The following is a 14,365-nucleotide window of genomic DNA, read 5'->3' on the forward strand; positions in this document are numbered from 1 at the left end:
CACCCTCAATCTGTATTACAAATTCAACCATACTGTGATCACTCATTCCGAGAGGATCTTTTACTAGGAGATTGTTTATTATTCCTGCCTCATTACACAGGACCAGATCTAAGATAGCTTGCTCCCTTGTAGGTTCTGTAACATACTGTTCTAAGAAACAATCCCGTATGCATTCTATGAATTCCTCCTCAAGTCTACCCCGTCTCTATAATCTATATAATCTCTATAATCTACCTTAGTCTCTTTATTCTGACTCCAGAGAGTTGGTATAGCATGGGAGGCCTGCTTATATACAGTGCTCCCAAGGGATGCTGGGATCCCTTGGGACTCCAACAGATGCGCCCTCTGGTGGCGGTAGAATGCTGGTTACACGGTGTTACATACATAACACCACTCTCTCCCAAAGTCAATAGTGCACTTATTTACAGGGTGAAACGACCTGGGGCCTTTTGCTCCCTAGTCGATCGTCTCGGTACAAATGCAGGTGCAGGTAAGTTGGTTGGTTCTTTGCTGGGCTGCTGAGTTCAGCTTTGTGGTCAACCGTGATGTCGGTTGCCACCTGTGTGTGTATCGGAGGGTCGAAGTTGGTGGTGTCCTCTTCAGGTTGCTCGTGGCTGTCTGTGAATCGCAGTTTGGTTTGGTCCAAATGCTTTCTGCAAGTTAGTCCATTTGCGAGTTTGACCTGAAACACCCTACTCCCTTCTTTGGCTATAACAGTGCCAGCAAGCCATTTGGGATCATGTCCATAGTTGCATACAAATATAGGGTCATTGACTTCAGTATCGCGTGACAAATTTGTGCGATTATAGTACATGCTTTGTTGATGCTGCCTGCCCTCCACGTGATCATGGAAATCAGGCTCGAGGCAGCCTTGTTTTGAGCGCCCTTTTCATGAGCAGCTTGGCTGGGGGAACCCCGGTGAGTGAGTGGCGTCTGGTGCAGTAGCTGAGTAGGACTCGAGACAGGCGGGTCTGCAGGGAGCCTTCCGACACGCATTTCAAGCTTTGCTTGATGGTTTGGACTGCCCGTTCTGCCTGGCCATTGGATGTGGGCTTCAACGGGGCAGATGTGACATGCTTGATCCCACTGCGGGTCATGAATTCCTTGAATTCAGCGCTGGTGAAGCACGGGCCTTCGTCGCTCACAAGGACATCAGGCAGGCCGTGTGTGGCAAACATGGCTTGTAGGTTTTCGATGGTGACAGTGGACGTGTTTACAGACATTATTACACACTCAATCCACTTTGAATAAGCATCCACAACAACCAGGAACATTTTGCCTAGAAACGGTCCAGCGAAGTCAACGTGGATCCTAGACCACGGTTTGGAGGGCCATAACCACAAACTTAGCGGTGCCTCCCTGGGTACATTGCTCAGTTGAGAGCAAGTGTTGCATTGGCGCATACATGACACTAAATATGAGTCGATGCCAGGCCACCACACATGGGATCTGGCTATAGCTTTCATCATTACTATGCCTGGATGGGTACTGTGTAGGTCGCATATGAATGTTTCCCTGCCTTTCTTGAGCAAAACTATGCGATTACCCCACAAAAGACAGTCCGCCTACATGGAAATTTCATCTTTACTTCGCTGGAATGGCTTGATCTCTTCCTGCAACTCCGCTGGGATACTGGACCAGCTCCCATGGAGGACACAGTTTTTACCAAGGACAGTAAAGGATCCTGGCTGGTCCAGGTCCTGATCTGGCGGGCCGTAACGGGTAACTTTTCGTTTTCAAATGCATCCATCACCAGGAGCAAGTCTGCAGGCTGTGCCATTTCCACCCCGGTGGTGGACAATGGTAGCCGACTGAGAGCATCAGCGCAGTTCTCTGTGCCTGGCCTGTGGTGAATTACATAGTTATAGGCAGACAGCGTGAGCGCCCATCTTTGGATGCGAGCAGAGGCATTGGTATTGATACCTTTGCTCTCTGAGAATAGCGATATGAGCGGCTTATGGTCAGTTTCTAACTCAAACTTAAGCCCAAACAGATACTGATGCATTTTTTTTTACCCCATAAACACATGCCAGAGCTTCTTTTTCAATCATGCTGTCGGCCCTTTCGGCCTTGGACAGACTCCTGGACGCAGAAGCGACCAGTTGCAATGTTCCCAATTCGTTTGATTGTTGTAACACACCCGACCCTGTACAAAGACGCATCACAAGCTAGCACTAAATGTTTACAAGGATCCTACAGGACAAGCAGTTTGTTGGAACATAACAGATTTCGGGCTTTCTCAAAAGCAGTCTCTTGTGATTTCCCCCATACCCAGTCATCTCCCTAGCATAGCAACACATGTAGGGGTTCTAGCAAGCTGCTTAACCCGGGTAGGAAATTAACAAAATAGTTGAGGAGTCCCAGGAACGACCGCAGCTCCGTCACGTTCTGTGGTCTTGGCGCGTTCTTGATGGCCTCCATCCTGGCGTCGGTGGGTCTGATGCTGTCTGCCGCGATTCTTCTCCCTAAGAACTCGACCTCTGGTGCCAGGAAAACACACTTCGAGCGTTTCAACCTGAGTCCCACACGATCTAGCCGACTTAGAACCTCTTCCAGGTTCTGCAAGTGTCCGATGGTGTCCCGACCTGTGATCAGTGTGACGTCCTGGAAAACCACGGAGCGCGGAACCGACTTTAGCAGACTCTCCATGTTCCTTTGAAAAATAGCCCGCGGCCGATCGTATCCCAAACGGGCATCTATTGTAGATGAACAGACCTTTGTGCGTGTTGCTGCAGGTGAAGCCTTTCGAAGATTCCACCAGTTCCTGCGTCATGTAGGCTGAGGTCAGGTCCAACTTGGTGAACGTCTTTCCTCATGCCAGCGTCGCAAATAGGTCGTCTGCCTTGGGTAGCGGGTACTGGTCCTGCAGCAAAAAACTGTTAATCGTTAATTTATAGTCCCCACAAATTCTGACCATGCCATCGCCCTTGAGAACCAGAACAATCGGACTGGCCCACTCGTTGAACTCCACCGGAGCGATGTTGCCTTCTCTGTCCAGCTCAATTTCCACTTTCTCTTGCATCAGATATGGCACTGCCCGTGCCTTGTGGTGGTTGGGACGTGTACCAGGAACCAAGTGGATCTGCACCTTCGCCCCCAAGAAACCTCCAATGCCTGGCTCAAACAACGACGGAAACTTGCTCAGAAGCTGGGCACATGAGGCGTCGTCGACGGATGAAAGCGCTCGGATGTCGTCCTAGTTCCAGCAGATTTTTCCCAGCCAGCTTCTGCCGAACAGTGTGGGGCCATCTCCTGGTACTATCCATAGTGGGAGTTCGTCCACTGCTCCATCATAGGAGACTTTTACTGCTGTGCTGCCAATTACAGGGATCAGCTCTTTGGTGTAAGTCCTCAGCTTGGTGTGAATGGGGCTCAGCTTGGGCCTGTGTGCCTTGTTGCACCACAGCCTGTCAAAGGCCTTTTTGCTCATGATAGACTGACTCGCACCCGTGTCCAGTTCCATGGATACTGGAATTCCGTTTAGTTAAACTTTTAACATGATCGGTGGACATTTCGTGATGAAGGTGTGTACCCCGTACACTTCCGCCTCCTTGGTTCAAGTCTCTAGTTCAGTTTGATCCGCCATGGATCGATCCTCCTCTGCAACGTGGTGGTTTGCAGGGTTTGCAGCTCGTCTGCACATTCGCTGGAGGTGTCCCATTGTTCCACAGCCTTTGCACTCATAGTGTTTGAAGCGGCATTGATGGACTCGATGATCACCTCCGCAGCACCAACAAGGTGTTAACTGCCTCGCATTAATGTTTGATGGCGGACTCTGGGTCATCTGAGGTCGTGCAGCTGCAGGTGTGTACGTTCTGCCCTATGCACTCCTGCCTGAAAACACCGTTACTTTGTGTACAGTACTTGCCGAAACATCTTTGTGCTGCAAAATTAGTTTGGTGTTATCGCTGGTGGATATAAATGTCTGGGCTATCGTTATGGCTTTGCTCAGGTTCGGTGTTTCAACAGTCAATAGTTTGCGAAGGATACCCTCATGGCCAATGCCAAGCATAAAAAAGTCTCTTAGCATTTGCTCCAGGAATCCATCGAATTCGCAATGTCCTGCAAGACGCCTTAGTTCGGCGACGTAGCTCACCACTTCCTGGCCTTCAGACCGTTGACATGTGTAAAATCGATACCTTGCCATCAGAACACTCTCCTTCGGATTTAGGTGCTCCCGGACCAGCGTACAAAGTTCTTCACATGATTTGGTTGTTGGTTTCACCGGAGCAAGAAGATTCTTCATGAGGCCATAGGTTGTTGCCCCGCAGACGGTGAGGAGCATCGCCCTTCGTTTGGCAGCGTTCTCATTCCCTTTCAGCTCGTTGGCCACGAAGTATTGGTCGAGTCGCTCCACGAAGGCCTCTCAATCGTCCCCTTCTGAGAATTTCTCCAGGATACCAACAGTTCTCTGCATTCGCGTGATTGTTCATTATCTCGTCGCCAGTTGTTATGTCCAGAATAAAGTAATGTGATTGAGTACTGTAGACATGAGTAAGTGTGACCTTAGTCTCTTTATTCTGACTCCAGAGTGTTGGTACAGCATGTGAGGTATACAGTGCTCCCAAGGGATGCTGGGATCCCTTGGGACTCCAACAGATACGCCCTCTGGTGGTGGTAGAATGCTGGTTACATAGTGTTGCATATATAAAGCTTCGAGTTCAGTCTCTCTATGTGCGCAGACGCGGGCGTCGTCCGCGTACTGTAGCTTGACAACAGAGGTTGGAACGGTCTTGAATCTGGCCTGGAGACGCCGAAGGTTGAACAGGTTCCCATTGGTTCTGTAGTTTAGTTCCACTCCAGCGGGGAGCTTGTTGAGTGTGAGGTGGGGCATTGCAGCGAGGAAGATTGAGAAGAGGGTTGGGGCGATGACCCAGCCCTGCTTGACCCCGGGTCCGGACGTGGATTGGATCTGTAATGGATCTGTTGGTCAGGATCACAACTGAAACCTGATTGAGGTGTATAAAATGATGAGGGGCCTGGATAGGAAGGACCTGTTTCCTCTTAGCAAAGGGGTCAACAACCAGGGGGCAGAGATTTAAAGTAATTGCGGGGTGGGGGGGGGGGTGGAGGTTTAGAGGGATTTGAGGTGAAATGTCTTCACCCAGAGGGTGGTGGGGGTCTGGAACTCACGGCCTGAAAGGGTGATAGAGGCAGAAACCCTCACCACTTTTAAACAGTACCTGGATGTGCACCTGAAGTGATCAGTGAATGGAATCTTGGCCTGTATTGCAAAGGGGATGGAGTATAAAAGCAGGGAAGTCTTGCTACAGTTATACAGGGTATTGGTGAGGCCACACCTGGAATACTGCGTGCAGTTTTGGTTTCCATATTTACGAAAGGATATACTTGCATTGGAGGCAGTTCAGAGAAGGTTCACTCAGTTGATTCTGGAGATGAGGGGGTTGTCTTATGAGGAAAGGTTGAGGAAGTTGGATCTCTACTCATTGGAATTCAGAAGGAGAGGTGATCTTATCGAAACGTATCAGATTATGAGGGGGCTTGACAAGGTGGATACAGAGAGAATGTTTCCACTGATGGGGGAGACTAGAACTAGGGGGCATGATCTTAGAATAAGGGGCCGCCCATTTAAAACTGAGATGAGAAGGAATTTCTTCTCTCAGAGGGTTGTAAATCTGTGGAATTCGCTGCCTCAGAGAGCTGTGGAAGCTGGGACATTGAATAAATTTAAGACAGAGACAGTTTCTAAACCAATAAGGGAATAAGGGGTTATGGGGAGCGGGCAGGGAGGTGGACCTGAGTCCATGATCGGATCAGCCATGATCGTATTAAATGGCGGAGCAGGCTCGAGGGGCCAAATGGCCGACTCCTGCTCCTATTTCTTATGTTCTTATATAATGGGGTTAGAGAAGATTACAGAGATGTAATCAGTTATAAAGAGATGTTGGAACATTTAGAACTTTTCTCCTTGGAACAGAGAAGGTCAAGAGGTAATTGAGGTTTTCAAGATAATGCAAGGTTTTGATAGAGGAGATGGAGTCAAACTATTCCCACTGGTCAATAGTGCGAGGTCATAGATTTAAAATAATTCGCAAAGGATGTGGAGGGCTCAGTGTCAGTGGGGATGTTCCACTTTATCAGGGAGGCTTTGAGGGTGTCCCTGTAACGTTTCCTCTGCCCACCTTTGGCTCGTTTGCCGTGAAGGAGTTCCGAGTAGAGTGCTTGCTTTGGGAGTCTCGTGTCAGGCATGCGAACAATGTGGCCTACCCTGTGGAGCTGATCAAGTGTAGTCAGTGCTTCGATGCTGGGGATGTTGGCCTGATTGAGAACACTAACTTGGGGTGCGTCTATCCTCCCAGGGGATTTGCAAGATCTTGCGGAGACATCGTTGGTGGTATTTCTCCAGCGACTTGAAGTGTCTACTGTACATGGTCCATGTCTCTGAGCCATCATCATCATAGGTAGTCCCTCGGAATCAAGGAAGACTTGCTTCCACTCTTAAAATGAGTTCTTAGGTGACTGAACAGTCCAATACGAGAACCACAGTCCCTGTCACAGGTGGGACAGACAGTGGTTGAGGGAAGGGGAGGGTGGGACTGGTTTGCCGCACGCTCCTTCCGCTGCCTGCGCTTGGTTTCTGCACGCTCTCGGCGATGAGACTCGAGGTGCTCAGCGCCCTCCCGGATGCACTACCTCCACTTAGGGCGGTCTTTGGCCAGGGACTCCCAGTTGTCGGTGGGGATGTTGCACTTTATCAGGGAGGCTTTGAGGGTGTCCTTGTAACGTTTCCTCTGCCCACCTTTGGCTCGTTTGCCGTAAGACAAAGGTCCTCCACCAGCCTGACCTCGCCTCACAGCACTGCCCCCCAGTTATCAAGATCCACGGCGCGGCCCTGGACAACGTGGACCATTTCCCATACCTCGGGAGCCTCTTATCAACAAGAGCAGACAGCGACAATGAGATTCAACCCCGCCTCCAGTGCACCAGAGCAGCCTTCGGCCGCCTGAGGAAAAGAGTGTTTGAAGACCAGGCCCTCAAATCTACCACCAAGCTCATGGTCTACAGGGCTGTAGTAATACCCGCCCTCCTGTATGGCTCAGAGACATGGACCATGTACAGTAGACACCAGTAGACAAGGAGGGTGGGTATCAAAACCGGCCTGTAGACCAGAAGCTTGGTAAGTAAGTAGGAGTTCTCATTATTATGAATGAGAAACCCTGCCCCCCCAACACCTAAACACGAATAAAAAATAAAAAAAACTCCACATTCATTTCAATTAAAGTTAATAAATGTGTTACAAAAAATATGTATTTTTCCAAGTTTTTAAAAATGTTTTGCAATTAGTGTTTACAATAAACTTAGAAACATAAAAACATAGAAAATAGGTGCAGGAGTAGGCCATTGGGCCCTTTGAGCCTGCCCCACCATTCAATAAGATCATGGCTGATCATTCCCTCAGTACCCCTTTCCTGCTTTCTCTCCATACCCCTTGATCTCTTTAGTCGTAAGGGCCACATCTAACTCCCTTTTGAATATATCCAACGAACTGGCCTCAACAACTCTCTGTGGTAGAGAATTCCACAGGTTCACCACTCTCTGAGTGAAGAAGTTTCTCCTCATTTCGGTCCTAAATGGCTTACCCCTTATCCTTAGACTGTGACCCCTGGTTCTGGACTTCCCCAACATCGGGAACATTCTTCCTGCATCTATCCTGTCCAATCCAATCAGAATTTTATATGTTTCTATGAGATCCCCTCTCATTCTTCTAAATTCCAGTGAATATAAGCCTAGTCAATCCAGTCTTTCTTCATATGTCAGTCCTGCCATCCCGGGAATCAGTCTGGTGAACCTTCGCTGCACTCCCTCAATAGCAAGAATGTCCTTCCTCAGATTAGGAGACCAAAACTGAACACAATATTCCAGGTGGGGCCTCACCAAGGCCCTGTACAACTGCAGTAAGACCTCCCTGCTCCTATACTCAAATCCTCTCGCAATGAAGGCCAACATAACATTTGCCTTCTTCACCGCCTGCTGTATCTGGATGCCAACTTTCAATGACTGATGTACCATGACACCCAGGTCTCGTTGCACCTCCCCTTTTACTAATCTGTCACCATTCAGATAATATTCTGCCTTCCTGTTTTTGCCACCAAAGGGGATAACCTCACATTTATCCACATTATACTGCAACTGCCATGTATTTGCCCACTCACCTATACCATGTGCTTTGATTTTGCACACTAATCTCTTGTGTGGGACCTTGTCAAAAGCCTTTTGAAAGTACAAATACACCACATCCACTGGTTCTCCCTTGTCCACTCTACCAGTTACATCCTCAAAAAATTCTAGATTTGTCAATCATGATTTCCCTTTCATAAATCCATGCTGACTTGGACCGATCCTGTCACTGCTTTCCAAATGCGCTGCTATTACATCTTTAATAATTGATTCCAATATTTTCCCCACTACCGATGTCAGGCTAAGTGGTCATCTTTGCTGGTGTGGTGCCCAGAATTGTCCATATTATTCCAGCTGAGGCCTAACCAGTGATTTATAAAGTTCGAGCCTGATTTCTTTGCTTTTATATTCGATTCCAGTATTTTATAGACAAAAGTAATCCATGTGCAATGAATGAAAACACAGAGTTCATTCAAACTTGTGCCTAAAATATACCCTTTGAGAATCAAACAAGTTACAACTGCATTATCAGTTACTAACTCACAACTCTTTTAAAAACAGGCGACTTGCCATTTGAATTCAATCCTGTGCCCTCTTGTTAAACATAAGAACAAAACATAAGAAATAGGAGCAGGAGTCGGCCATTCGGCCCCTCGAGCCTGCTCAGCCATTCAATAAGATCATGGCTGATCCAATCATGGACTCAGCTCCACTTCCCTGCCCGCTCCCCATAACCCTTGATTCCCTTATCGCTCAAAAATCTGTCTATCTCCACCTTAAATATATTCAATGACCCAGCCTCCACAGCTCTCTGGGAATTCCAAAGATTCACGACCCTCTGAGAGAAGAAATTCCTCCTCATTTATGTTTTAAATGGGTGGCCCCTTATTCTGAGACTAGGCCCCCTAGTTCTAGATTCCCCCACGAGGGGAAACATCCTCTCTGCATCCACCCTGTCGAGCCCCCTCAGAGTCTTAAAGGGGCACAGCCACTGGAACTTGCAAACTAACCAAAAACGTTCAAAGAGAACCTAACCAATCAAATCAAAATTTGGTTGCCGGGGGTGATGATGCACTCCAGTCCCTCCGGCACCCACCTCTTGCGGAAGGCCGCGAGCGTACCGGTGGACACCGCGTGCTCCATCTCCGGGAACGGCCTGGCTCGGATGTAACCGCGGAAGAGAGGCAGGCAGTCGGGCTGAATGAACCCCTCGACCGCCTGTTGCCTGGACCGATTAATGGCCATCTTGGCCATGTCCAGGAGCAGTCCTACGAGGAGGCCTTCCGCCCTGCCCGCTCCCCTCCGCACAGGGTGCCCAAAGATCAGGAGGGTGGGACTGAAGTGCAGCCAGAATTTGAGGAGCAGCCCCTTTAAATAATAAAACAGGGGCTGCAACCTCGCACACTGTACATACACGTGGAGCACGGACTCCTCCAGACCGCAGAAATTGCAGGCAGTGTCAAACCTGTGCACACATAGGCCGCTAACAATCGCCGCAAATATTACTCATCGCTGTGGCTCAGTGGGCAGCACTCTCGTCTCTGAGTCACAAGGTTGTGGGTCAGAAGGAAGATACCTGCAAATCCCCTGGGAGGACAGGCACACTAACATCAGTGTCCTCATCCAGGCTAACATCCCCAGCATCGAAGCACTGACCACCCTCGGTCAGCTCCGCTGGGCAGGCCACATTGTCCACATACCAGACACGAGACTCCCAAAGCAAGCGGTCTACTCGGAACTCCTTCACGGCAAACGAGCCAAAGGTGGGCAGAGGAAACGTTACAGGGACACCCTCAAAGCCTCCCTGATAAAGTGCAACATCCCCACCGACACCTGGGAGTCCCCAGCCAGTCGCATTGTCGGAGGGGCAGTACTGAGGGAGCGCCACACTGTCAGAGGGGCAGTACTGAGAGAGCGCCACACTGTTGGAGGGGCAGTACTGAGGAAGTGCCGCACTGTCGGAGGGGCAGTACTGAGGGAGTGCCGCATTGTCGGAGGGGCAGTACTGAGGGAGTGCCGCACTGTCGGAGGGGCAGTGCTGAGGGAGTGCCGCACTGTCGGAGGGGCAGTACTGAGGGAGTGCTGCACTGTCAGAGGGGCAGTACTGAGGGAGTGCCGCACTGTCGGAGGGTCAGTACTGAGGGAGCGCCTCACTGTCGGAGGGTCAGTGCTGAGGGAGCGCCTCACTGTCGGAGGGGCAGTGCTGAGGGAGTGCCGCACTGTCGGAGGGGCAGTACTGAGGGAGTGCCGCACTGTCGGAGGGGCAGTACTGAGGGAGTGCCGCACTATCGGAGGGGTAGTACTGAGGGAGTGCCGCACTGTCGGAGGGGCAGTACTGAGGGAGCGCCGCACTGTCGGAGGGTCAGTACTGAGGGAGCGCTGCACTGTCGGAGGGGCCGTCTTTCAGATGAGATATTATACTGAGGGCCCATCTCAGCTGGATGTAAATATCCCTTGGCACCATTTCGAAGATATGCATTTGGATAAACACGTGAAGTGCCATAACCTACAGGGCTACGGACCGAGAGCTGGAAAGTGGGATTAGGCCGGATAGCTCTTGGTCGGCTGGTGTGGACACGCTGGGCTGAAATGGCCTCCTTCCGTGCGGTAAATTTCTGAGATTCTATGAAGATTCATTCATTCATTGCCTGGTCAATATTTATCCCTCAACCAACATCACAAAAAGCAGATTATCTGAGTCATTATCACATTGCTGTTTGTGGCAGCTTGCTGTGCGCAAATTGGCTGCCGCATTTCCCACCTTACAACTATTTTAAGTAAAACTATAAATCAAGTGCTCCCCTTAAAAGGGGGCACTAGAAGCAAAAATTCACAAGTTAAACTTTGAACATTAAACAAATAAAATTAAAATTTGGTTGCCGGGGGTGATGATGCACTGCAGTCCCTCCGGCACCCACCTATCGCAGAAGGCCGCGATATACCGGGCCATCTCCAGGGACAACCTGGCCCGGATGTAACCACGGAAGAGAGGCAGGCAGTCAGGCTGAATGACCCCCTCGAGGCCCAGGAGCAGTCCTACGAGGAGGCCCTCTGACCTGCCCGCTCCCCCCTCCGCACATTTACCACATTACAACAGTGACTGCACTCCAAAATTACTTCATAGGCTGTACAGCGCTTTGAGACATCTGGTGGTCGTGAAAGTCGCTATGTAAATCCTACAAATCCCCCGGGAGGACAGACGCACCAACGTTAGTGTCCTCGACCAGGCCAACATCCCCAGCATCGAAGCACTGACCACACTCGACCAGCTCCGCTGGGCAGGGCCACATTGTCCACATGTCAGACACGAGACTCCCAAAGCAAGCGCTCTACTCGGAACTCCTTCACGGCAAACGAGCCAAAGGTGGGCAGAGGAAACGTTACAGGGACACCCTCATAGTCTCCCTGATAAAGTGCAACATTCCCACCGACACCTGGGAGTCCCTGGGCCAAAGACCGCCCTAAGTGGAGGAAGTGCATCCGGGAGGGCGCTGAGCACCTCGAGTCTCGTCGCCGGGAGCATGCAGAAACCAAGCGCAGGCAGCGGAAGGAGCGTGCGGCAAACCAGTCCCACCCTCCCCTTCCCTCAACCACTGTCTGTCCCACCTGTGACAGGGACTGTGGCTCTCGTATTGGACTGTTCAGTCACCTCAGGACTCACTGTTAGAGTGGAAGCAAGTCTTCCTCGATCCCGAGGGACTGCCTGTGATGATGATATATAATTGCACGTTTTTCTTTATGTTTGCGCCCGGGTGTGCCCTGGAGATGGAGCACGCGGTGTCTGCCGGTGAGAGTCTGGAGTGCATCATTTGACATGTTAAGGTTCCCTTTAACATTTATTTGTTAATTTGCAGATGGCCCGGAAATCGGCGTGGTCCCAGCCTGCAAGACTATCAGCAGGCCGGGGCCATTGGAGGGAGCAGCGTGCGGTGCATACCACTGCAGGGAGCAGTGCGTGCTGCAGGAGGGCGACGGCTGTGAAGCCAGGTCGCTGATTGCAGTGCAGACAGGCACAGCAGGAGGGGCGAAGGAGCGGCGAGAGTTTGTAGAGGGAAGTGATCGGGGCCCCCGGAGAGGCGAGGGTTCGGAGCCCAGGAGGGGCGAGGGCCCAGGGGCAGCACGGACCAGCCCACACTGCGATGTGTGCACACTGGGCCCGTGCAGCAGAGCTGGTCTCCAGTGGTCCTGGTTAACCTTTGCCACTGGACCAAGACCTAGCTCTGTCAAGCCCCGTGTGGTGGCTGGTGTGCAACGGTCACCCCACGTTAAAACAATCCACACACAGGCATCTTCCACCCTTCAGGATGTAGTTCGGGATCTGGAATATTAGGTCCTGCATTGAAACACCTGTGAACTCAACCCTTTCTGGCATAGAAGCAAGTCTTCCTCGATACGAGGGACTGCCTATGATGATGATGGTTGAACTAGGGGGCATAATCTTAGAATAAGGGGCCGCCCATTTAAAACTGAGATGAGGAGGAATTTCTTCTCTCAGAGGGTTGTAAATCTGTGGAATTCTCTGCCCCAGAGAGCTGTGGAGGCTGGGTCATTGAATAAATTTAAGTACTTAAGGTGGAGATAGACAGAATTTTGAGCGATAAGGGAGTAAAAGGTTATGGGGAGCGGGCAGGGAAGTGGAGCTGAGTCCATGATCAGATCAGCCATGATTGTATTAAATGGCGGAGCAGGCTCGAGGGGCCGAATGGCCGACTCCTGCTCCTATTTAAAGAACATAAGAACATAAGAAATAGGAGCAGGAGAAGGCCATATGGCCCCTCGAGCCTGCTCCACCATTTAATAAGATCATGGCTGATCCGATCATGGACTCAGCTCCACTTCCCTGCCCGCTTCCCATAACCCTTTATTCCCTTATCGGTGAAGAAACTGTCTATCTCTGTCCTAAATATAATTCCTCCTCATCTCAGTTTTAAATGGGCGGCCCCTTATTCTAAGACCATGTCCCCTAGTTCTCGTCTCCCCCATCAGTGGAAACATCCTCTCTGCATCCACCTTGTCAAGCCCCCTCATAATCTTATACGTTTCAATAAGATCACCTCTCATTCTTCTGAACTCCAATGAGTAGAGGCCCAACCACATCAACCTTTCCTCATAAGTCAACCCCCTCATCTCCGGAATCAACCGAGTGAACCTTCTCTGAACTGCCTCCAAAGCAAGTATATCCTTTCGCAAATATGGAAACCAAAACTGCACGCAGTACTCCAGGTGTTGCCTCACCAATACCCTGTATAACTGTAGCAAGACTTCCCTGCTTTTATACTCCATCTCCCTTTGTAATAAAGGCCAAGATTCCATTGGCCTTCCTGATCACTTGCTGTACCTGCATACTATCCTTTTGTGTTTCATGCACATCATCATCGTCATCATCGGAATCGAGGAGGACCTGCTTCCACTCCCAAAGTGAGTTCTCTGGTGGCTGAACAGTCCGATACGAGAGCCACAGACCCGGTTACAGGTGGGACAGACATTGGTCAGGGGAAGGGGTGGGTGGGGCTGGTTTGCCGCACGCTCCTTCCGCTGCCTGCGCTTGGCCTCTTCACGCTCTTTGCAGTGAGACTCGAAGAGCTCAGTGCCCTCCCGGATGGACTTTCTCCACCTCGGGCGGTCTGCGGCCAGGGTCGCACTTTACCAGGGAGGCTTTGAGGGTATCCTTATAACGTTTCCACTGCTCACCTTTGGCTCATTTGCCATGAAGGAGCTCCGCATAAAGCATTTGCTTAGGGAGTCTCGTATCTGGCATGCGGACAGTGTGGCCTGCCCAGCGAAGCTGATCGAGTGTGGTCAGTGCTTCGATGCTGGGGATGTTGGCCTGGTCGAGGACACGATCGTTGGTGCGTCTGTCCTCCCAGGGGATTTGTAGGATCTTGCGGAGACAGCGTTGGTGGTATTTCTCCAGCGACTTGAGATGTCTGCTGTATATGGTCCATGTCTCTGAGCCATACAGGAGGGCGGGTATCATTACAGCCCTGTAGACCATGAGCTCGCTGACAGTTTTTAGGGCCTGGTCTTCAAACACGCTTTTCCTCAGACGGCCGAAGGCTGCACTGGTGCACTGGAGGCGGGGTTGGATCTCGTCGGCAATGTCTGCTCTTGTTGATAAGAGGTATGGGAAATGGTCCACGGTGTCCAGGGCCGGGCCGTGGATCTTGATGACTGGGGGGGCAGTGCTGTGTGGGGAGGACAGGCTGGTGGGGGGGACCTTTGTCTT

The sequence above is a fragment of the Pristiophorus japonicus genome, chromosome 19, assembly GCF_044704955.1.
Source record: "Pristiophorus japonicus isolate sPriJap1 chromosome 19, sPriJap1.hap1, whole genome shotgun sequence".
NCBI classification, from domain to species: Eukaryota; Metazoa; Chordata; class Chondrichthyes; family Pristiophoridae; genus Pristiophorus; species Pristiophorus japonicus.